General features: G+C 39.2%; 1 long non-coding RNA gene across 1 annotated transcript; it reads left to right on the top strand.

Moving 5' to 3' along the window:
- The first annotated feature begins 7,290 nt into the window (after nucleotides 1-7,290).
- LOC121002462 lies at nucleotides 7,291-21,530 on the top strand. The gene is made up of 3 exons (XR_005779294.1): nucleotides 7,291-7,419; nucleotides 17,746-17,754; nucleotides 21,520-21,530. It is a non-coding gene; the product is annotated as an uncharacterized LOC121002462 (long non-coding RNA).
- The last annotated feature ends 1,463 nt before the right edge of the window (nucleotides 21,531-22,993 follow it).

Genomic DNA, 22,993 nt, shown 5'->3' with positions numbered 1-22,993 from the left:
AACCAGACACCCTCCCCTCTTCAGAGCAGGGGGTGCCTGGTTTAATGCTCGGGTTCTCCCATTGACTTCCATTGTGCTCTGGTGCTCTGTAGAGCCCCCGAGCATTCCAAAGTGTTGATCGAGCACCAGAGCACCCGAGCAATTTGGTGCTCGATCAACACTATTCATTTCCATTCCACTGAAATTTCTTTCTTAGATTTAACTCTTACTGGTGATATAATGTCGGGTGATTACTAAAGTATATCACAAGTCGTGTAACACTATTAAACTGTCGTCCTTTGTCTACAATTTGCAGTATACCTGTTGGGGAATATACACCGACCCTTAAGGCATATTTAGACACTGCAGATTTTGAAAATGAATTTAATACCATTGACTCCCATTTGCATGCACATGGAGATAAACCTTGGATGTTAGATCATGCTAAACATATTACTATGAGTAAAAATAGATCATCATTACTGAATCAATGTCCTAAACACAAAGGGGATACTGCGGCTATTACTTTTTCTACTCGTTATTCATTAGAATATCCCAAAATAGTGGATATCATTAAGAAGTATTTACCCAATTTTGAAGAACATCTAACTACCAAAAATACTTTGGACTAAGGTTGCCAATTTGTACCCAAACATTGCATTACCCTTAGTAAAATGTTGGCACCTTCCATGAGTATTTTTGGATCCTGTGAAATCTCTGAATTGGATTGCTTGCTGGGGTTTTTACAAACTTGCCAATACATAAAACCCTCTAAACACGTGACATCTGCCTCAAATAGTGTATCCCAATCTATTACCTCGTAGGCAGTTCACACACAATGGTCATATCATAGAACATAAACTTTGCAGTAAAGAATGCATAAGTTGCACTAGATGCAAGCTTTGGACCAAGATTGCCGAACATACAGACATTTTCAATCGAGAACATTTATCTGGAGCTACCTTACATTTCATGAATCAACACCAAGGCAGTCTTAACTACCTATGGGTTTAATTGAAAAAGTAAAGCAACCTAGTAGAGGAGTTGATTGGAGTAAAAGTACTTCTCAACAGAGAAGCATTTTGGATTATTAGGTTAGATAGTCACATTCTAAATTGTATAAATAAATGATCTGAATTAAAATATTTTATTAAGTTTTTTTTGTGTGTTTGTTCTCTTAATCCAGCCAAGTTTTTTGGTATCTATTTATTTTTTTTTCCCCCAGAATGGTGTTGTATTTAAAACACAGTCTTGCCTATATGTTTCATGCCATGACTAAGGCTACTTTCACACTAGCATTTAGGATTTCCGGTATTGAGTTCTGTCATAGGGTCTCAATACTGGAAAAAAAACTTTTCAGTTTTGTCCCTATTCATTGTCAATGGGGACAAAACTGAACTGAACAGAATGGAATGCTCCAAAATGCATTCAGTTCCATTTAGTTGCGTTCCCAGACCGGAGAGCAAACCGCAACATATTGTAGTTTGCTTTCCGTCCTGGGATGCGGAGCAAGATGGTTATGACCCCCCAATGCAAGTCAATGGGGATGGATCCGTTTTCTCTGAGACTATCTGACACAATAGAAAACGGACTTTCAATGGAGTTAATAACGGATCCATCTTGGCAATGTTAAAGATAATACTACCGGATCTGTTCATAACGGATGTAGATGGTTGTATTATCAGTAACAGAAGCGTTTTTGCTGAACCCTGCCGGATCTAGCAAAAACGCTAGTGTGAAAGTAGCCTAAGAGTGCTCTGCCTTCGAAACATGTAGGCTCCAGGGTCTTATATGAAATAAAGATATGGATTTTATCGAGTGCTGAACACCTTTTGATATTTTGGATTTTACAGTATATGGTGTTACTTCCCTGTTGAACCATGGAAAAAAATCATCTTTTCACCTACTGTTTGTGCATAATTACAAGAATTCAATCTGGAAATAAACCTTATCTGGATTATTCATATATGTCATGCACTGGAGCTTAACACTGTCTACTAGACATCGGGTGAAGATAATAAATACAGACGACCATAACCAAATTGTCTCAGGAGCCTTACCGCTCAGCCTACTGTAGGCATTAAGTCAGAACTAGTGATGAGCAAAATATAAAAAAAATTTGATTCAGCTGCTTCACCGAATTTTCCAAAAAAATCTGCTCCCCGCCATTGTACCCCTTGGATGCCACATTCATACATGATTGTGGCATAACAGAGTGTAAAATGTAAAACAAAAAAATATATACTTACCTGATCTGTTTTCTCACGACGGGTTGGTTGCCGTCATCTTGCTTGTAGGTCTGGCTCAAAATCTTGCGCGGCACGAGATGACGTCATCAAACCGGCCTATATCACAGTGCACGGGATTTCGGCCGAGATCTTCAAAAAAGATGGTGGCGGCCAGCCTGTCGCAAGCAAATGGATCAGGTAAGTATTATTTTATGTTTTTTACACTATTTCAGTTTAAATCAATTCGCTACTGCAAAGCACGAGAAAATTCTGCTTTGCGGCAAATCAAATTTATCCTGAAATTCTGATTGATGTCCACTTCGTGGAGTTTTATTCAGTCATCAGAACACAAACCCTATGCAGACTGATACTGTATATTCTAGCAGAACTGATACTGATTTCCAGATGGCAGGTAAAATTCACAATTTGCAAGCTGAATTGTTTTAATATATACCTGTAGTATTTGGCAGCATATATTTTCATGAACAGCTCTGAAATTGTTCCAGCCACAGTTGTCAGTGCTGGCACATATAGAAAACCACTTCATCTCATTGTATTCATAGCATGATTTAGTGTGATCATCCTACAGAAGACTTCTTGCAGTTTAACAACTATTACCAGATACAAATCATTCACAGGCGATTTAGAGGTCTAATCTCTCGAAGAGCAAACTGATGGGAATTAATATGTTCTCTACACATCGCTGCAGAAAATATCAGACCTAAATACATGAAGCCGCATTATGCAGTCTGCTAACAGTGATTTCCAGCTGCTATAGAACCATACATCTTACTTTACATCACTTTAAACCAGTCAAGAGGACTGTGGTAGAAAATTGGTAAGCCGTTCTCTAACCAGTTCTCTAACCTGTAAAAGCTAAAATGACTTTCAGTTAATGACAGGTATGCTGTCCAGAAAACAAATGAATATAACAAAGATGGAACACAATTTCCTTCCATCATCTGTTGACTAGGTTATACAAATAAAGCTAATTGCAGTTTTTGGAAAACTTTGTCCCAGCCCCAAATCATCCAGTTTTCTTCACTTAACTAAGCTTAAACCAGTATCTATCAGAGATCAAGATCAACACCATTAAACAAGGCATAATACCTTGTAAAATTTGATTTGTCAAATATTAGGTCGCACTACTGTCTGGGTTGACGCAGGATGGGTGCTCTCAGCCAACAGATTTACCCGATCTATAAGCTAAAACAATATTAAAAAGAAATGGCTGGGCACTCTCTATATCTGGAGTCAATGGTACTTTTATTCAATAATAAAATATAATATATATAATAATCACAATGTTAAAAGTTGAATTAAATTATAAATGAATAATACATAGGTCTGGCCAGACTAAAAATAGTACCTACAAACACTTGTCCAACCACAAAATTCCTAAACCCAATGGTTTTCTTGTAGACCAATCTTCAAATTGCATATAAATTTTCGAATAAAATTCGGATATATAATCACAAGAAAAAAATTTGGATATATAATCACAAGGAAAAAATGTCAGATATTCGATCCGAATATTCGATCCAACCTTTTATATATGAACTTGTCCAATTTTCGCTGTAAGCTTGGTTAGTCTCTTTAGTCAATATAATATGACATCAAAACATATCTGTCGATTATATGCCGATTATATTTTTCATCGCTAAGTGCTTGTTTTGTCTACTCACATACCAGGTACACGTAGGCGGCTCTGATCAACAGTCCGCGCTGTCCCGCGTGGCAATCAGAATAAAGTCTTCCACTGTTGCTTGTACGTGTGAGTATCGACTTTAATATGGAGCAAAATTATGCGATGTATCCAAGGATTTTCGACAGATTGTCCTTTGTTATAACCCTGTAGGTTTTAACTTACTGGCGCCAGCAATTTCCTTCTAGGCCACAGCTTTGCAAATACATACGGTACAGTCTCAATGGATTTCCTCCAAACAGGTTCAAAGCTGCAAAGGTTAAAAAGGTTGATGCTCCTTGTGTTGAATCGGGGGGTCCAGTACCAGACGCGTTTCGGGGATCTTAGTGGCCCCTTCCTCAGTGGTGCTTTGAACCTGTTTGGAGGAAATCCATTGAGACTGTACCATATGTATTTGCAAAGCTGTGGACTAAAAGGAAATCGCTGGCGCCAGTAAGCAGTAATTTTGCTCCATATTAAAGTCGATACTCACACGTACAAGCAACAGCGGAAGACTTTATTCTGATTGCCACGCGTAACGGCACGGACTGTTGATCGGAGCCGCCTACGTGTACCTGGTATGTGAGTAGACAAAACAAGCACTTAGCGATGAAAAATATAATCGGCATATAATCGACAGATATGTTTTGATGTCATATTATATTGACTAAAGAGACTAACCAAGCTTACAGCGAAAATTGGACAAGTTCATATATAAAAGGTGTTGGGCATTGGATCGAATATTCGGATCGAATATCTGACATTTTTTCCTTGTGATTATATATTCGAATTTTTTTCTTGTGATTATATATCCGAATTTTATTCGAAAATTTATATGCAATTTGAAGATTGGTCTACAAGAAAACCATTGGGTTTATGAATATTGTGGTTGGACAAGTGTTTGTAGGTACTATTTTTAGTCTGGCCAGACCTGTGTATTATTCATTTATAATTTAATTCAACTTTTAACATTGTGATTATTATATATATTATATTTTATTATTGAATAAAAGTACCATTGACTCCAGATATAGAGAGTGCCCAGCCCTTTCTTTTTAATATTCTTTTTAATAATACCTTGTAGGGTTAATCCCGATGAGCAACATTACACCTTCCTTATGTCTCTCTGATGCACTATTTTGAGTACTAATTATATTAATGCAAATGAGCTTATTGGTGCACCAAGGGGTACGCTGAGCATCTTGGAGCACCAGAGCTTCAAGCCTTATTCCTCCTCTCCACTCTTCTTTTCCATTTATTGAGAGAACCAGGCATCTCGTCTGGCGCTTTTAATCTCGCATCTGTGCCGTCGCTCACAGGACTGACACATAAACAGAGCATCTGCAGGTGAAGCAGATGCTCTGATCCGGCCAGTGACAACATTGGCGTGAGACTACAAGGCTAGGCAAGATGTCTGGCCATGTCAATCAATGGAGATAGGGTAGCAGCGAGAGGAACGGGGCATGCACCAATCCTGCAAGCAAGATGCTCCACCCAGTCAATAAATAGAAAAGAGGGAGTGGCAGGAGAGCAGGGTGTTCTGAAGATCTGGTGCCCCGAGAGGCACCAATAACATCTGGTGCTCCAATAAACAAGTTAGGATTTTTTTTTTTATGGGTAATAAGGGTGTAATTTTCCTCACCTGGTTCAAAACAACCTACCAGGTATTATGCCTTGTTTAATAGAGTTGATGCTGCTGATGTCATCCTTCAAAAGAAATCTACCAATCTTTAGTTTAAAACTCTCAGCTGCTTCTCAGCAAGCATACTCTAGGTATCCTTTATTCCAAAGCACTGTTATCAAATTACACATTAACATCACTGACCTTTATGTTGCCAAAAAGCTGATTTTGTTCATTGATGTGCCTAAAGAAATAGATCAGTTAGTGGTATATGGCTACTTTCACATGGGATCTCAAAACCACAGAAAAACTCATCCATTTGAATAATACAAATGGCTGCACCCATTCAGAATGGATTTGGCTGTATTATATTGAAACTGAACATGCAGGATCTGGCACTAAAACCATTGTAAGTCAATGGGTACCAGATAAAAAAAACGGATCCAGCACCATTGACTTACATGGTTTTTGGTGGAAGATACGGCATGTTCAGTTTCCCATGCCACACACAAAAACGCTGCTTGAAGAGGTTTTGTGTCCGGCATGGGAATGCAACAAACCGGAACTGAATGCATTCGGGTGCACTATGTTCTGTTTTTTTCAGTTTTGTCCCCATTGACAATGAATGGGGATAAATCTGAAGAGTTGTGAAAACGCAGGTGTGAAAGAAGCCTACGTCTTTTATCCGTTCTCATGTTGCAGCAGGAAGGTAGTTTATGGCATGTAGCTTTGCATCTGAATGCGCTTGGGAGTCTGCACAGGATGCTGGGACTTGGGGGCCCAAAGTGAAAAAAAAAAAAGTGTTTTATTAAAAAGAATTGAAGTTTCAAGTGTAAAAAATCCCCTTTTTTACTACTGTAAAATATGGAAAATAATAAAATATAAACACATTAGGTATTGACGCCTCTGTAGCAACCTGCTCTATAAAAGTATCACATGATCTCCATCGGATTAATGCCATAAAAAAATACAACTATGCCAAAACAGCCACTTTTTCGTCAAAAAGCCATATATACTCCAAAATGATACCAATGAAAACGTCACCTCATCCCGCAAAAAATTAGCCCATCATCAGAAAAATAAAAATAAAATTTTTTTCAACAAAATAGACATACAGTATTTGGCATTGCCCCATCCGTGAGGGGACTGAAACGTCGCTGTGACATGTGTGAATAAATGCACTTGTTTTTTTCACCGTCTACAGAGGAGTGTCATGGATTTTTTGTATATTCATGTACCCAGGATCAAAGGTTGAACGCTGGCACCCAGATTGCTAACTGGTCAGAGTTGAGGCAAAGATGGATGGTGCTAAATATAGGGATATTCTTGAGCAAAACCTGTACCTTTCTATGCGTGATTTGAGGCTAGGACGGAGGTTCACCTTCAAGCAGGACAATGACCCCAAAAACACTGCTAAAGCAACACTTGAGTGGAAACATGTAAGGGTCCATTCACACGTCCGTTGTTTCTTTCCTGATCTGTTCCGTTTTTTGCTGAACAGATCTGGACCAGATCTGGACCCATTCATTTTCAATGGGTCCTGAAAAAAATCAGACATTGAGCTGTCCGTTTTTTTCCAGGACCCATTGAAAATGAATCGGTCCAGATCTGGTCCAGATCTGTTCAGCAAAAAACGGAACAGATCAGGAAAGAAAAAACGGACGTGTGAATGGACCCTAAATGTGTGGGAATGGCCTAGTCAAAGCCCAGATCTCAATCCAATAGACTTAAAGATTGCTGTTCACAAGCGCAAACCATCCAACTTGAATGAGCTGGAACAGTTTTGCAAGAAGGAATTGGCAAAAATCCTGTGGTACGATGTGGCAAGCTCAAAGAGACTTATCCAAAGCAACTTGGAGCTGTGATTGCCGCAAAAGGTGGCTCTACAAAGTATTGACTTTAGGGGGGTGAATAGTTATGCACATTTACTTTTTCTGTTATTTTGTCCTATTTGTTGTTTGCTTCACAATAAAAAAAAAAAATCTTCAAAGTTGTGGGCATGTTCTGGAAATTAAATGATGCAAATCCTCAACCAATCCATGTTAATTCCAGGTTGTGAGGCACCGAAATACAGAAAAAAAGTCAAGGGGGTGAATACTTTTGCAATGCACTGTATATATGATATTGGTATATCTGTAATCGTACTGACCAGCACAATGTTTTTCCCACATGGTGCAGATGTACCCAAAAAGCAATGGCAGAATTGCTGACTTTTCTTTATCCTACTTCCCAAACAAGCAAAATCAAAGTGTCTCAAATTTGGGGCTAAAGCAACATTTTATTGAAAGACGTAATTTTTTAAAATTTTCACAGCTAAGTGTTTGTAATTCCATGAAATGCCCTTTGGTTCAAAGCACTTATTATATCAATGAATAATTCCATGAGGGGTATAATTTACAAATTGGGGATTACCACTCAGGCTTTCTTCAAATGCAACATGGCTCCCAAAACCTATTCCAGCAAAATCTACCCTTTAAAAATCATATGGCCCTCATTCTCAGCCCTGCTGTCTGACCATAAAACAGTTTACGAACACGTGGGATGTTGCTGTAAATTGGAGAACCAGAGGAATAAATATTGAGGTTTGTTTGGTTGTTAACCCTTGCTGTGTTAAAGGAAAAAAATTGATTAATTTGGAAAATCTGCAAAAAAAGAACATATTTAAATTTCACCTCCTTTTTTAATTAGTATGGAACACCTAAAAGGTTGATAAAGTTTCTAAAATCTGTTTTAATACTTAAGTTTCTCAAAGTCTCTTCAGAACTAAATAGGTCCTTAAAAAAAACTCAGTTTTGAAAATTTTAAAAATTGCTTCAAAAATTCTAGGCCTAATATTTTAAAAATATAAAATGAAATTTACAAAAAGTAGACGCATGTTTAATATTAAGTAATAGCTATTTTGTCAGGTATCACTATTTTGTGAGGGATCACTTAAAACAAAATTTCAAAATTAAAAAACTTGCTAATTTTGCCAAACTTTCTGTAAATTTATGTTTGTTAAATAAATAAAGGTAAAACATATCAGCCCTAATTTACCACTAACATGAAGTATGATTTGCATAATTAGGCTTGGTCAGGAAGGAGAAAATTAACTGTCTGGAAGTGGTAAAGCAAAATGCCAAAAATGTCTAAAAAAATTAAACAGCTACTTTATATCAGTTTGGAATTACTGTCATCATATTGACTTGCAGAATGAACATGTTATGTACAGTACACTGTGAATGCCATAAAACACAGATTTGCTGCGATTTTTCTCAGCATCAGGCAACAGGCTTAGGCCTCATGCACCCGGCTGTTGCTTTGGTCAGCATCCCAGCCGCAGTTTTGGCGGCTCGGATGCGGACCCATTTGCTTCAATGGGGCCGCAAAAGATGCGGACAGCACTCCGTGTGCTGTCCGCATCCGTCGCTCCGTTCCATGGTCCGCAAAAAAAAATATAACCTGTCCTATTCTTGTCCGCGCTTTGCGGACAAGAATAGGCAGTTATATTAAAGGCTGTCCGTGCCGTTCCGCAAATTGAGGAATGCGCACGGACGCCATCCGTGTTTTGCAGATCCGCGATTTGCGGACCACAAAACACACCACGGTCGTGTGCATGTAGCCTTAAACAGAAAGAGTTGACAGAAAGAGATCTATCAAATCATACATTTCACTAACTGACTCGTGGCAAGGTTTCCCATTGCAAATCACTGAGCTCTTAATCAGAACCACCCATACTACTACCAATGTTTGTCTATGAAGATTACATCGCCGTGTGCTTTACTGTATGGACTTTATGTTATAGAGTGTGGATTAAAAAATCTAAACTCAGTAAATACGAGGAATTTCCTCAAATTGTTAGCCATATAATGTAGTATACATTATTTGAATCTGGTTTTCAGGATATTTGGACAGGGTACCAAAATGGAAGGTAGCAGCAAAATTAAAGTAAGTACAGTTCTGGGTCCAATGCAGAGGAATAAAAATTGAAAACAAGTATGTATACGACACAGGGAAACATACACATCCAGTAAATTTTAAGAAAATTATCATAGCACATATACTAGAAAGGAAGGACACATCTGTAGATCTGGATCAAATGAATATGTTTAAGGTCAGTAATATGTTTCAAGTCCAGTGTCGTTACTTGCTGCTGTGCTGTATTGAAAGCCAGTAAATATAAAGTACATTATATGCCATTGTACAGTGCAAAGGCATAAGGTGAAGTGCAAATTCTGTAACAGAGTCCTCCACCTACCATGTTCCTTTTGAAATACGGGTGTCTTATGTGGCAGAGGAGCCTTTGTGTCCCTTCAGGCACTGTGGTCAAGGTGCAACTGTTACATCTGCACCCTCTATAGCAATGATCCTGACACAAAGAACAAGACAGATCATTATTCTATGGTGTAGCAATGTATCGTCTATTCCAAATGCTTAGGATAACGACCTTCCTTGATACAGTGTAAAATTAAGGCTAGGGCTAAAAGGCAACAAAAAGTTTAGTATAAGCCTTGGTAAAATCACAGTATTGACATATGTGTATCATGAGACTATCTGGAAATACATACAACATAGAATTTAAAAATGATCCCTTACATCGCTCAAAATACTACTATACTATATAGAGCAAATAACGTTGTCTATACTCCACCTCATATATACACATAAAAGAGGAAAAACTATAGTTGTAATCAGACAGAGCAGCTATACAAGTCTCTTGTGACTCTTTAAGCAATTATATGAAACTTGGCCTGTTATCCCAGACACCTTGGCTGTTCTAGTAGCAAGAAATCCACATTAAGAAATAGCTAGCCTTTTCCAAAAGTACTTTTACTTAATCAATGACCTTGTTGCCATGGCAGGCTAACACGATGTGCCACTGATGATGGTTTGATTTCCTTTCACATCTGAAGTGGAAAAGGGGAAGACAGACTAAATGAAATCCCATCCATCTTAATGAAACACAATTATATTCTCCTTATTAATCATTTAAAAATCAATACATCTCTTCTTGGTGCACCTAGCCCGTATTTGTCATCTGGTGCCAGGTTTCAATACATCTTGTCTTGCAGTGATTTTTATAAGTCCAGTCACCTGTGTCCCTGGAAAAATAACTATGTTTACTTGTGCATCGAGGAGCAGAAAGATCATTCCTGCAATGTATACAGATATTTCTATTAGCAAATTTATATGTCAAACAAAAAGTTATCTGAAGCAGAGCTTACAGTATGTTGTAGAATATAAACATAAATGTCCTAATGCAAGTAAGGTAAGAGAAGGAGAGAGATAGATAGATAATAAATAGATAGATAATAAATAGAGAGATAATAGATATATAGGTAGATATACAGACATATATACAGTTATGTTTTAGATAGATAGTGGAAAAGATGATTGATTGAGGGATAGATAGATAGATAGATAGACAAATAGATATTAGATAGATAGATAGATAGATAGATAGATAGATAGATAGATAGATAGATAGATAGATAGATAGTGGATAGATAAATAGATAATAGATATAGAAATAGATAATAGATATACATACATACAGTTAGGTCCATATATACAGTGGATATAAAAAGTCTACACACCTCTGTTAAAATGTCAGGTTTCTGGGATGTAAAAAAAAATATGAGACAAAGATAAATCATTTCAGAACTTTTTCCACCTTTAATGTGACCTATAAACTGTACCACTCAATTGAAAAACAAACTGAAATCTTTTAGGTGGAGGGAAGAAAAGAAAAAAAAACAACTCAAATAATGTGGTTGCATAAGTGTGCACACCCTATTATAACTGGGGATGTAGCTGTGTTCAGAATTAAGCAATGACATTCAAAATCATGTTAAATAGGAGTCAGCATACACCTGCCATCATTTAAAGTGCCTCTGATTAACCCCAAATAAAGTTCAGCTGCTCTACAGGGAGTGCAGAATTATTAGGCAAGTTGTATTTCTGAGGATTAATTTTATTATTGAACAACAACCATGTTCTCAATGAACCCAAAAAACTCATTAATATCAAAGCTGAATATTTTTGGAAGTAGTTTTTAGTTTGTTTTTAGTTTTAGCTATTTTAGGGGGATATCTGTGTGTGCAGGTGACTATTACTGTGCATAATTATTAGGCAACTTAACAAAAAACAAATATATACCCATTTCAATTATTTATTTTTACCAGTGAAACCAATATAACATCTCAACATTCACAAATATATATTTCTGACATTCAAAAACAAAACAAAAACAAATCAGTGACCAATATAGCCACCTTTCTTTGCAAGGACACTCAAAAGCCTGCCATCCATGTATTCTGTCAGTGTTTTGATCTGTTCACCATCAACATTGCGTGCAGCAACAACCACAGCCTCCCAGACACTGTTCAGAGAGGTGTACTGTTTTCCCTCCTTGTAAATCTCACATTTGATGATGGACCACAGGTTCTCAATGGGGTTCAGATCAGGTGAACAAGGAGGCCATGTTATTAGATTTTCTTCTTTTATACCCTTTCTTGCCAGCCACGCTGTGGAGTACTTGGACGTGTGTGATGGAGCATTGTCCTGCATGAAAATCATGTTTTTCTTGAAGGATGCAGACTTCTTCCTGTACCACTGCTTGAAGAAGGTGTCTTCCAGAAACTGGCAGTAGGACTGGGAGTTGAGCTTGACTCCATCCTCAACCCGAAAAGGCCCCACAAGCTCATCTTTGATGATACCAGCCCAAACCAGTACTCCACCTCCACTTTGCTGGCGTCTGAGTCGGACTGGAGCTCTCTGCCCTTTACCAATCCAGCCACGGGCCCATCCATCTGGCCCATCAAGACTCACTCTCATTTCATCAGTCCATAAAACCTTAGAAAAATCAGTCTTGAGATATTTCTTGGCCCAGTCTTGACGTTTCAGCTTGTGTGTCTTGTTCAGTGGTGGTCGTCTTTCAGCCTTTCTTACCTTGGCCATGTCTCTGAGTATTGCACACCTTGTGCTTTTGGGCACTCCAGTGATGTTGCAGCTCTGAAATATGGCCAAACTGGTGGCAAGTGGCATCTTGGCAGCTGCACGCTTGACTTTTCTCAGTTCATGAGCAGTTATTTTGCGCCTTGGTTTTTCCACACGCTTCTTGCGACCCTGTTGACTATTTTGAATGAAACGCTTGATTGTTCGATGATCACGCTTCAGAAGCTTTGCAATTTTAAGAGTGCTGCATCCCTCTGCAAGATATCTCACTATTTTTGACTTTTCTGAGCCTGTCAAGTCCTTCTTTTGACCCATTTTGCTAAAGGAAAGGAAGTTGCCTAATTATTATGCACACCTAATATAGGGTGTTGATGTCATTAGACCACACCCCTTCCCATTACAGAGATGCACATCACCTAATATGCTTAATTGGTAGTAGGCTTTCGAGCCTATACAGCTTGGAGTAAGACAACATGCATAAAGAGGATGATGTGGTCAAAATACTCATTTGCCTAATAATTCTGCACGCAGTGTAGTTGATCTTTCCTGAAATGTTCTTAGTCGCATCCCACAGCAAAAGCCGTGGTCCACAGAGAGCTTCCAAAGCATCAGAGGGATCTCATTGCTAAAAGGTATCAGTCAGGAGAAGGGTACAAAAGAATTTCCAAGGCATTAGATATACCATGGAACACAGTGAAGACAGTCATCATCAAGTGGAGAAAATATGGCACAACAGTGACATTACCAAGAACTGGACGTCCCTCCAAAATTGATGAAGAAACGAGAAGAAAACTGGTCTGGGAGGCTACAAAGAGGCCTACAGCAACATTAAAGGAGCTGCAGGAATATCTGGCAAGTACTGGCTGTGTGGTATATGTGACAACAATCTCCCGTATTCTTCATATGTCTGGGCTATTAGGATAGAGTGGCAAGACGAAAGCCTTTTCTTAGGAAGAAAAACATCCAAACCAGGCTACATTTTGCAAAAACACATCTGAAGTCTCCCAAAAGCATGTGGGAAAATGTGTTCTGGTCTGATGAAACCAAGGTTGAACTTTTTGGCCATAATTCCAAAAGATATGTTTGGCCCAAAAACAACACTGCACATCACCAAAAGAACACTATATCCACAGTGAAGCATGGTAGTGGGAGCATCATGCTTTGGGGCTGTTTTTCTTCAGCTGGAACTGGGGCCTTAGTTAAGCTAGGGAATTATGAACAGTTCCAAATACCAGTCAATATTGGCACAAAACCTTCAGGCTTCTGCTAGAAAGCTGAACATGAAGAGGAACTTCATCTTTCAGCATGACAACGACCCAAAGCATACATCTAAATCAACCAAGGAATGGCTTCACCAGAAGAAGATTAAAGTTTTGGAATGGCCCAGCCAGAGCCCAGACCTGAATCCGATTGAAAATCTGTGGGGTGATCTGAAGAGGGCTGTGCACAGGAGATGCCCTCACAATCTGACAGATTTGGAGTGTTTTTACAAAGAAGAGTGGGCAAATCTTGCCAAGTCAAAATGTGCCATGCTCATAGACTCATACCCAAAAAGACTGAGTGCTGTAATAAAACCAAAAGGTGCTTAACCCTTTCACGACCAAGGGTCATTGATGCCCTAGTGTCCAGGTCAAAATTTACAAATCTGACATGCGTCACTTTATTTGGTAATAGCTTTGGAACACTTTTACTTATCCAAGCCATTCTGAGATTGTTTTCTCGTGACACATTGTACTTCATGATAGTCATATATTTGAGTCAATATATTTCACCTTTATTTATGAAAAAATCCAAAATGTACCCAAAATTTAGAAAAATTCACAATTTTCCAAATTTCTATTTCTCTGCTTCTAAAACAGAAAGTGATACCTAATAAAATATTTATTACTTAACATTCCCCATATGTCTACTTTATGTTGGCATCATTTTGGAAATGTCATTTTATTCTTTTAGGACGTTAGAAGGCTCAGAAGTTTAGAAGCAATTCTTAAAATTTTTAAGAAAATTTCCAAAACCCGCTTTTTAAGGACCAGTTCAGGTCTGAAGTCACTTTGTGGGGCCTACATAGTAAATACCCACATAAATGACCCCATTGTAGAAACTACACCCCTCAAGTTTCTCAAAACAGATTTTACAAACTTTGTTAACCCTTTAGGTGTTCTACAAGATTTAAAGGAAAATGGAGATGAAATTTCAAAATTTCACTTTTTTGGCAGATTTTCCATTTTATTAAATTTTTTTCTTTAACACATTGAGGGTTAACAGCCAAACAAAGCTCCATATTTATTACCCTGATTCTGCGGTTTACAGAAACACCCCACATGTGGTCGTAAACTGCTGTACGGGCACACGGCAGGGCGCAGAAGGAAAGGAATGCCATACAGTTTTTGGAAGGCAGATTTTGCTGGATTGGTTTTCTGAACGCCATATGTTTTTTATTTTTCTGACGATCATCTTGTGTAGGGGCTCGTTTTTTGCAGAAAGTGTTGAGGTTTTAATTGGTACCATTTTTGGGTACATAGGATTTTTTATCATTCATTATTACACTTTATGGGGCAAGGTGACCAAAAAATTGGCTGTTTTGGAACAGTTTTCATTTATTTATTTTTACAGCATTCATCTGAGGAGTTAGGTTATGTGATAGTTTTATAGAGAAGATTGTTACGGACGTGGCAATACCTAATATGTATACTTTTTATTATTTATTTAAGTTTTACACAATAATAGCATTTCTGAAACCTAAAAAATGATGTTTTAGTGTCTACATGGTCTGAGAGCCATAGATTTTATATTTTTTGGCGATTGTCTTAAATAGTGTATCATTTTTTGCGGGATGAGGTGACGGTTTGATTTGTACTATTTTGGGGGTCATAAGCCTTTTTGATCGCTTGCTGTTGCACTTTTTGAGATGTAAGGTGACAAAAATAGCTTTTTTGGCACAGTTTTTTTTATTTTATTTTTTATGGTGTTTAGCGGACGGGGTCTATCATGTGATATATTTATAGAGATGGTCGTTACGGACGCGGTGACACCTAATATGTGTATTTTATTTTATTTTTTCATTTTTTATAGGAAAAGGCAATTTCTTTTTTTAATTTTCATTTTTATTTATTTTTTTATTTTTCATTTTTATTATTTTCACTTTATTTTTTTTTATCAAGTCCCTCTTGGATCATGAAGATCCAGTGGGGCTGATGGCTGTACTATACTTTGCAATGCTCTTGCATTTCAAAGTATAATACTATTAGATGCCCTGTAGGTGGCAGCACCGGACGCCTTTTCCATGGCAACCGGACGCCTTTGCAAAGCGTCCGGTTGCCATGGCAACCATCGGGTGCTGCCATCACAGCGCTGCAGCCCCGATGGTTGAGAGAGGGAGCTCCCTCCCTCTATTAACCCCATGGATGCCGCAACCGCGGCATCTATGGGGTTACAGCAGAGTGTCAGCATAGAGCTGACACTCGCTGCTGATGGCGGCGGCTCAGGAATGGAGCCGCCGACATCACACACAGCAGGGGGACCAGGGGCAGCGCTGGAAAGAAGGGGGTACGGCCGCCAGTATTGAGGGAGGCTGGGGCAGGAGGGGCAGGGAGAATGCATGGGGCGGGGAGGGGGCGGACCGCATCAGGGGCAGACTACATGAATATGGATGGGGCGGGGGAACTGCATCAGGCGCAGGCGCGGACAGGGGGGTGTTGGAGGCGCACAGATCGGGGGGCACAGATCGGGGGCCACAGAGACACTACCTGATTTCAGGCTCTGATCTGCAGAGCGCAGATCAGAGCCTGAAACCGGCATTTTATTCACTGCCGCGATCCGATTGGTTAGTCTGCACAGAGCCACTCTGATTGGTTCCTTGCCGGCATTACTGCACTGTATGCTGTCCGTGACAGCAGCAGTGCAGGGGCAGAAGCTTATATCCAAGCACTTTGCAGCGCTTGGATTAAATAGCTGGTTTGACATTATAGACGTGATAGCTGCACGGGGCATGTGCAAATATCACGTATATAAACGTATTGCAGTCGTGAAGAGGTTAAATAAAGTTTTAGTTTAAGGGTTTGCACACTTATGCAACCATAATTTTATTTTTTTATTTTTTTTCTTCCCTCTACCTAAAAGATTTTAGTTTGTTTTTCAATTGAGTTGTACAGTTTATAGGTCACATTAAAGGTGAAAAAAGTTCTGAAATGATTTATCTTTGTCTCATTTTTTTACATCACAGAAACCTGACATTTTAACAGGGGTGTGTAGACTTTTTATATCCACTGTATTTGGACACTGACACAAATTGTGTTTATTACCTGTTTCAGCTCCTTTACATGTGGCACCCTGTTTTTAAAAAGACTAAAAGTAATTGGACAATTGACTCAAAGGCTGTTTCATGGGCAGGTGTGGGCAATTCCTCCATTATTTCATTCTCAACTAAGCACATAAAAGGCCTGGAGTTTATTTTAGGTACGTCATCTCCCTTAGGGGAATTGTTCACACCATATATTTTTGCATTCACATTGGATGAAGCGGAGAGGATTATTAATGCATGCATGGGAGATGCCGGTTTTTGGACACTAAATATAATTATCAGAAAGTCTCCAAATGCATAATTGCTCTGGAATTACATTTAACTACATTGAGTAAGTACTATAAAGCACGCCTTATTCCTCGTGGCCTACGCACGCACTGCCAACCAACTATGTATATGTGTGACAATGATTTTAGACCTAAATATGAGTTGATTGCAAACAAATTTTCACTGGATTTAATTCTCTTAAATATGGAGTTTTTGCAAAGAGACTTACAGGAAACTAAGAATAAAAAAGAAGTTTTGGAAACCACCCTTAATTCATTAATGTCTAATGAGGAAGACCAGGAGTTTTTTACAAGATCCAAACCGCATATGGACAAATTGGAAAAAGACATACAGGACACTAAACCCAACAAGTGGAAGCAGGATTTTGCAGACTATAGCTCTGGATGTGTTTACAACAGCCAAAATTGACAAGAAGAACTCTAAAAAAGGCTATGTCAAGGATTCTAAAAAAATTGCTAATAATTTGAACAATAACCTAGAGGCATCTTCTTTTTTAGTGGACCCTTATGCCAATACACCAAGAATGTCACAAGACGAGGCGGACGAAGGAGGTACAGACAAGGCAAAAACAAGAAATCAGAAATTACAAAAGATAAAGAACAATCAAACGACCAAATAGTGGTAAATATCTTGTCTCATATATTTTCATCTATACAATTACAGGTTTTGACAAATTGTTTAAGTTTCTGACCTAATATGCAGTTGCAAGAAAAAGTATGTGAACCCTTTGGAATGATATGGATTTCTGCACAAATTGGTCATAAAATGTGATCTGATCGTCATCTAAGTCACAACAATAGACAATCACAGTCTGCTTAAACTAATAACACACAAATAATTAAATGTTACCATGTTTTTATTGAACACACCATGTAAACATTTACAGTGCAGGTGGAAAAAGTATGTGAACCCCTAGACTAATGATATCTCCAAGAGCTAATTGGAGTGAGGTGTCAGCCAACTGGAGTCCAATCAATGAGATGAGATTGGAGGTGTTAGTTACAGCTGCCCTGCCCTATAAAAAACACACACCAGTTCTGGGTTTGCTTTTCACAAGAAGCATTACCTGATGTGAATGATGCCTCACGCAAAAGAGCTCTCAGAAGACCTACGATTAAGAATTGTTGACTTGCATAAAGCTGGAAAGGGTTATAAAAGTATCTCCAAAAGCCTTGCTGTTCATCAGTCCACGGTAAGACAAATTTTCTATAAATGGAGAAAGTTCAGCACTGCTGCTACTCTCCCTAGGAGTGGCCGTCCTGTAAAGATGACTGAAAGAGTACAGCGCAGACTGCTCAATGAGGTAAAGAAGAATCCTAGAGTGTCAGCTAAAGAATTACAAAAGTCTCTGGCATATGCTAACATCCCTGTTAGCGGATCTACGATACATAAAACACTAAACAAGAATGGACTTCATGGGAGGATACCACAGAGGAAGTCACTGCTGTCCAAAAAAAACATTGCTGCACGTTTACAGTTTGCACAAGAGCACCTGGATGTTCCACGGCAGTACTGCCAAAATATTCTGTGGACAGATAAAACCAAAGTTGAGTTGTTTGGAAGAAACACACAACACTATGTGTGGAGAAAAAGAGGCACAGCACACCAACATCAAAACCTCATCCCAACTGTGAAGTATGGTGGTGGGGGCATCATGGTTTCGGGCTGCTTTGCTGCATCAGGACCTGGATGGATTGCTATCATCGAAGGAAAAATGAATTCCCAAGTTTATCAAGACATTTTGCAGGAGAACTTAATGCCATCTGTCCACCAGCTGAAGCTCAACAGAAGATGGGTGTTGCAACAGGACAACGACCCAAAGCATAGAAGTAAATCAACAACAGAAGGGCTTAAACAGAATAAAATACGCCTTCTGGAGTGGCCCAGTCAGAGTCCTGACCTCAACCCTATTGAGATGCTGTGACATGACCTCAAGAAATCGATTCACACCAGATATCCCAAGAATATTGCTGAAATAAAACAGTTCTGTAAAGAGGAATGGTCAAGAATTACTCCTGACCGTTGTGCACGTCTGATCTGCAACTACAGGAAATGTTTGGTTGAAGTTATTGCTGCCAAAGGAGGTTCAACCAGTTATTAAATCCAATGGTTCACATAATTTTTCCATCTGCACTGTGAATGTTTACATGGTGTGTTCAATAAAAACATGGTAACATTTAATTCTTTGTGTGTTATTAGTTTAAGCAGACTGTGATTGTCTTTTGTTATGACAAGATCAGATCACATTTTATGACCAATTTGTGCAGAAATCCATATCATTCCAAAGGGTTCACAAACTTTTTCTTGCAACTGTATGTACTGACTGGTCACAAACTGATATACCGTAGATCATTTTACGACCTTTAAAATTGAGGGCATGGTTCTGATCACATTCTAGTGAGTCGACCAGCATTAGAAATAGTGAATTACAGCTTTCAGATTTTGAGTTATTTGTTAAAAGTGATTTCATTCCTCCTATTTCATTTCCAGCCATTGATTTGTTCTCTGAGCTTGTTTTAAAGGAGGTTAACATGTTAAAAACTAATGATGATAAATATTTTAATTATCCGAATATCACACAGAGTGGTCAGCTCTGAATGAGCTGGTCCATGACCATAGCCTCATCATCAAACCTGCTGACAAAGGGGGTGCGGTTGTGGTCATGGAAACCTAATTGTATACTGAAGAAGCATATAGACAATTAAATGATCCATCTGTATATAAAAAATTACATTAGGACCCTAGGTGGGATATAGAAAAAAGGATACAGGCTATTTTACAAATAGCTTTACAGGCAGGATATATTGATAAAAAACTAAAGAATTTTTTGACTATAACATACCCAGTAACACCTCTGTTGTACTTATTACCAAAAATACATAAGTGTCTATCCAAAACACCCGGAAGGCCGATTGTTTTGGGGAGGGGTTCTCCTATTAAGCAATATTTAAATTTTTAGGTGTAGAGTCTTGCGTATCTACGCGATTACTAGTGTTGATCACGAATATTTTAATTGCGAATTTTAATCGTGAATATCGGCATTTCGAGAATTCGCGAATATTTCGAATATCGCTAAATATATTCGTAATCGCGAATATTCGATTTAAATTTTTTTTTCCTGTTCATGCGAATTTTCATGCCTGGAGATCACGAATTCACAAATTCTCGAATATTTGGCGAATATTCGCCCAAATATTCGCGAAATATCGCAAATTCGAATATTGCCCCTGCCGCTCATCACTAGCGATTACTGTTAAATCATACATTCAAGATTCAGCTGATTTTCTAAAAAGATTGGGTGGAGTGACAATACCTTCAGGGGCCATTTTGGCTTCCCTGGATATTGCGAGCCTGTACACCTCTATTGGACATGAGTTTGGTTTAGAGGTGGTAAAAAATGCGCTCAGAGATTCACAATATTCATCAGGTTGTCAGGATTTTTTGTTGACTTTATTGCATACAGTACTCACGTGTAATTATTGTTTATTTGGTGATTATTACTATATGCAAATGAGGGGGACAGCCAAGGGGTCGAACGTTTCTCCGATGTACGCGAACATGGCCGTCGTCCTCTTGGAGGAGGTGTATGTCTATGTATCCCACCACTTCAAACATGTATTGAGATGGTTCATCTAGACTGGCACGGACACGGACTTACTCAACTTTTTTTTGTTCCTCAATACTATTGATGATGAAATAAAATTTACACTAGAGTACTTGGGGAGTGAAGTTCACTTCCTGGATATTCTGATTGAGGAACAATGTGATTCATACTGATGTCTATGTGAAACCCACAGATACAAATATTATTCTACGCTATGATAGTGCACACCCACGTACAATGGTGAAATCACTTCCTCTTAGCCAATTCACACGGGCCAAACGTATAGTGAGTGACGATGACTGTTTGGACAAGACATGGGGTACAATGGTGCAGACATTTAGGGATCGGGGTTTCCCAGATGCAGTTTTAATTTCACATTTAAAGGGTTTCTGTCACGTGAAAAATGGGTATTAAGCTGGCTGACATTAGCGATGTGCTAATGTCAGCTGAACATAACTATATTAGTGGCATCTCACTGCCTAAAGCCTTTATTGAGAAAAATTAACTTTTATAATATGCTAATTACCCTCTAGGAGCAGGGGGGGCATTGAACCTGCTCCTAGAGGCTCCGTTTGCCCACCTCTTTTCACGCCCTTCTTCTCTTGATTGACAAGGCCAGGGCAGCGCTGCTCTGGCAGTGTAAATCTCACGCCATTCAGTATTCGGCACAGGCGCAGTGAGGGAAGGACACTCGGCGGCTGCTGGCTTCCTCACGGCGCGAGATTTACACTGCAGACACGGCCGGCGGGAGGAGAGCAGCGCTACTTGGCCCTGTCAATCAAGAGAAGAAGGGCGTGAAAAGAGGTGGGCAAACGGAGCCTCTAGGAGCAGGTGCAACATTCCCCCTGCTCGTAGAGGCTAATTAGCATATTATAAAAGTAAATTTTTCTCAATAAAGGCTTTAGGCAGTAAGATGCCACTAATATAGTTATGTTTAGCTGACAGCACATCGCTAATGTAAGCCAGCTTAATATCCATTTTCAGGTGACAGAAACCCTTTAACTCCTTAAGGACACAGCCTTATTTCACCTTATGGACCAGGCCATTTTTTGCAAATCTCACCAGTGTCACTTTAAGTGGTGATAACTTTAAAACGCTTTGACTTATCCAGGCCATTCTGAGACAGTTTTTTCGTCTCATATTGTACTTCATGACACTGGTAAAATGAAGTAAAAAAAAATCATTTTTATTTATAAAAAATACCAAATTTACCAAAAATTTGAAAAAAATTGCAAATTTCCAAGTTTCAAATTCTCTACTTCTATAATACATAGTAATACCTACAAAAATAGTTATTACTTTACATTCCCCGTATGTCTACTTCATGTTTGTATCAATCTGGGAATGATATTTTATTTTTGGGGGATGTTACAAGGCTTAGAAGTTTAGAAGAAAATCTTAAAATTTTTCTGAAATTTTCAAAAACCCACTTTTTAGGGACCAGTTCAGGTCTGAAGTCACTTTGTGAGGCTTACATAGTAGAAACCACCCAAAAATGACCCCATTCTAGTAACTACACTCCTCAAGGTATTCAAAACTGATTTTACAAATGTCGTTAACCCTTTAGGTGTTCCACAAGAGTTAGGCATCCTGCACACGACCGTTGTGTGCACCCGTGGCCGTTGTGCCGTTTTCCATTTTTTTTCGCGGACCCATTGACTTTCAATGGGTTCGTGGAAAAAACGGAAGATGCACCGTTTTGCAGCCGCATCCGTGATCCGTGTTTCCTGGCCGTGAAAAAAATATGACCTGTCCTATTTTTTTCACGGCCAACGGTTCACGGACCCATTCAAGTCAATGGGTCCGTGAAAGAACACGGATGCACACAAGATTGGCATCCGTGTCCGTGATCCGTGGCCGTAGGTTACTTTTTATACAGACGGATCCGAAAATCCGTCTGCATAAAAGCTTTTTCATAGCTGAGTTTTCACTTCGTGAAAACTCAGAACCGACAGTATATTCGAACACAGAGGCGTCCCCATGGTGATGGGGACGCTTCAGGTTAGAATATACTAAAAGAACTGTGTACATGACTGCCCCCTGCTGCCTGGCAGGTGCTGCCAGGCAGCAGGGGGCAGACCCCCCCCCCCCCGCCCCCCCCTGTAGTTAACACATTAGTGGCCAGTTGGCCACCCCCTGTAGTTAACACATTGGTGGCCAGTGCGGCCGGCCCCCCCCTCCCCTGTAGTTAATTCGTTGGTGGCCAGTGGACCCCCCTCCCTCCCCTGTAGTTAACTCGTTGATGGCCAGTGGGCCCTCTCCCCTCCCTCCCCCTCCTAATTAAAATCTCCCCCCTATCATTGGTGGCAGCGGAGTGTACCGATCGGAGTCCCAGTTTAATCGCTGGGGCTCC

Source organism: Bufo bufo, chromosome 5 (assembly GCF_905171765.1).
Source record: "Bufo bufo chromosome 5, aBufBuf1.1, whole genome shotgun sequence".
NCBI classification, from domain to species: domain Eukaryota; kingdom Metazoa; phylum Chordata; class Amphibia; order Anura; family Bufonidae; genus Bufo; species Bufo bufo.
This window is presented reverse-complemented; position numbering and strand designations above follow the sequence as displayed.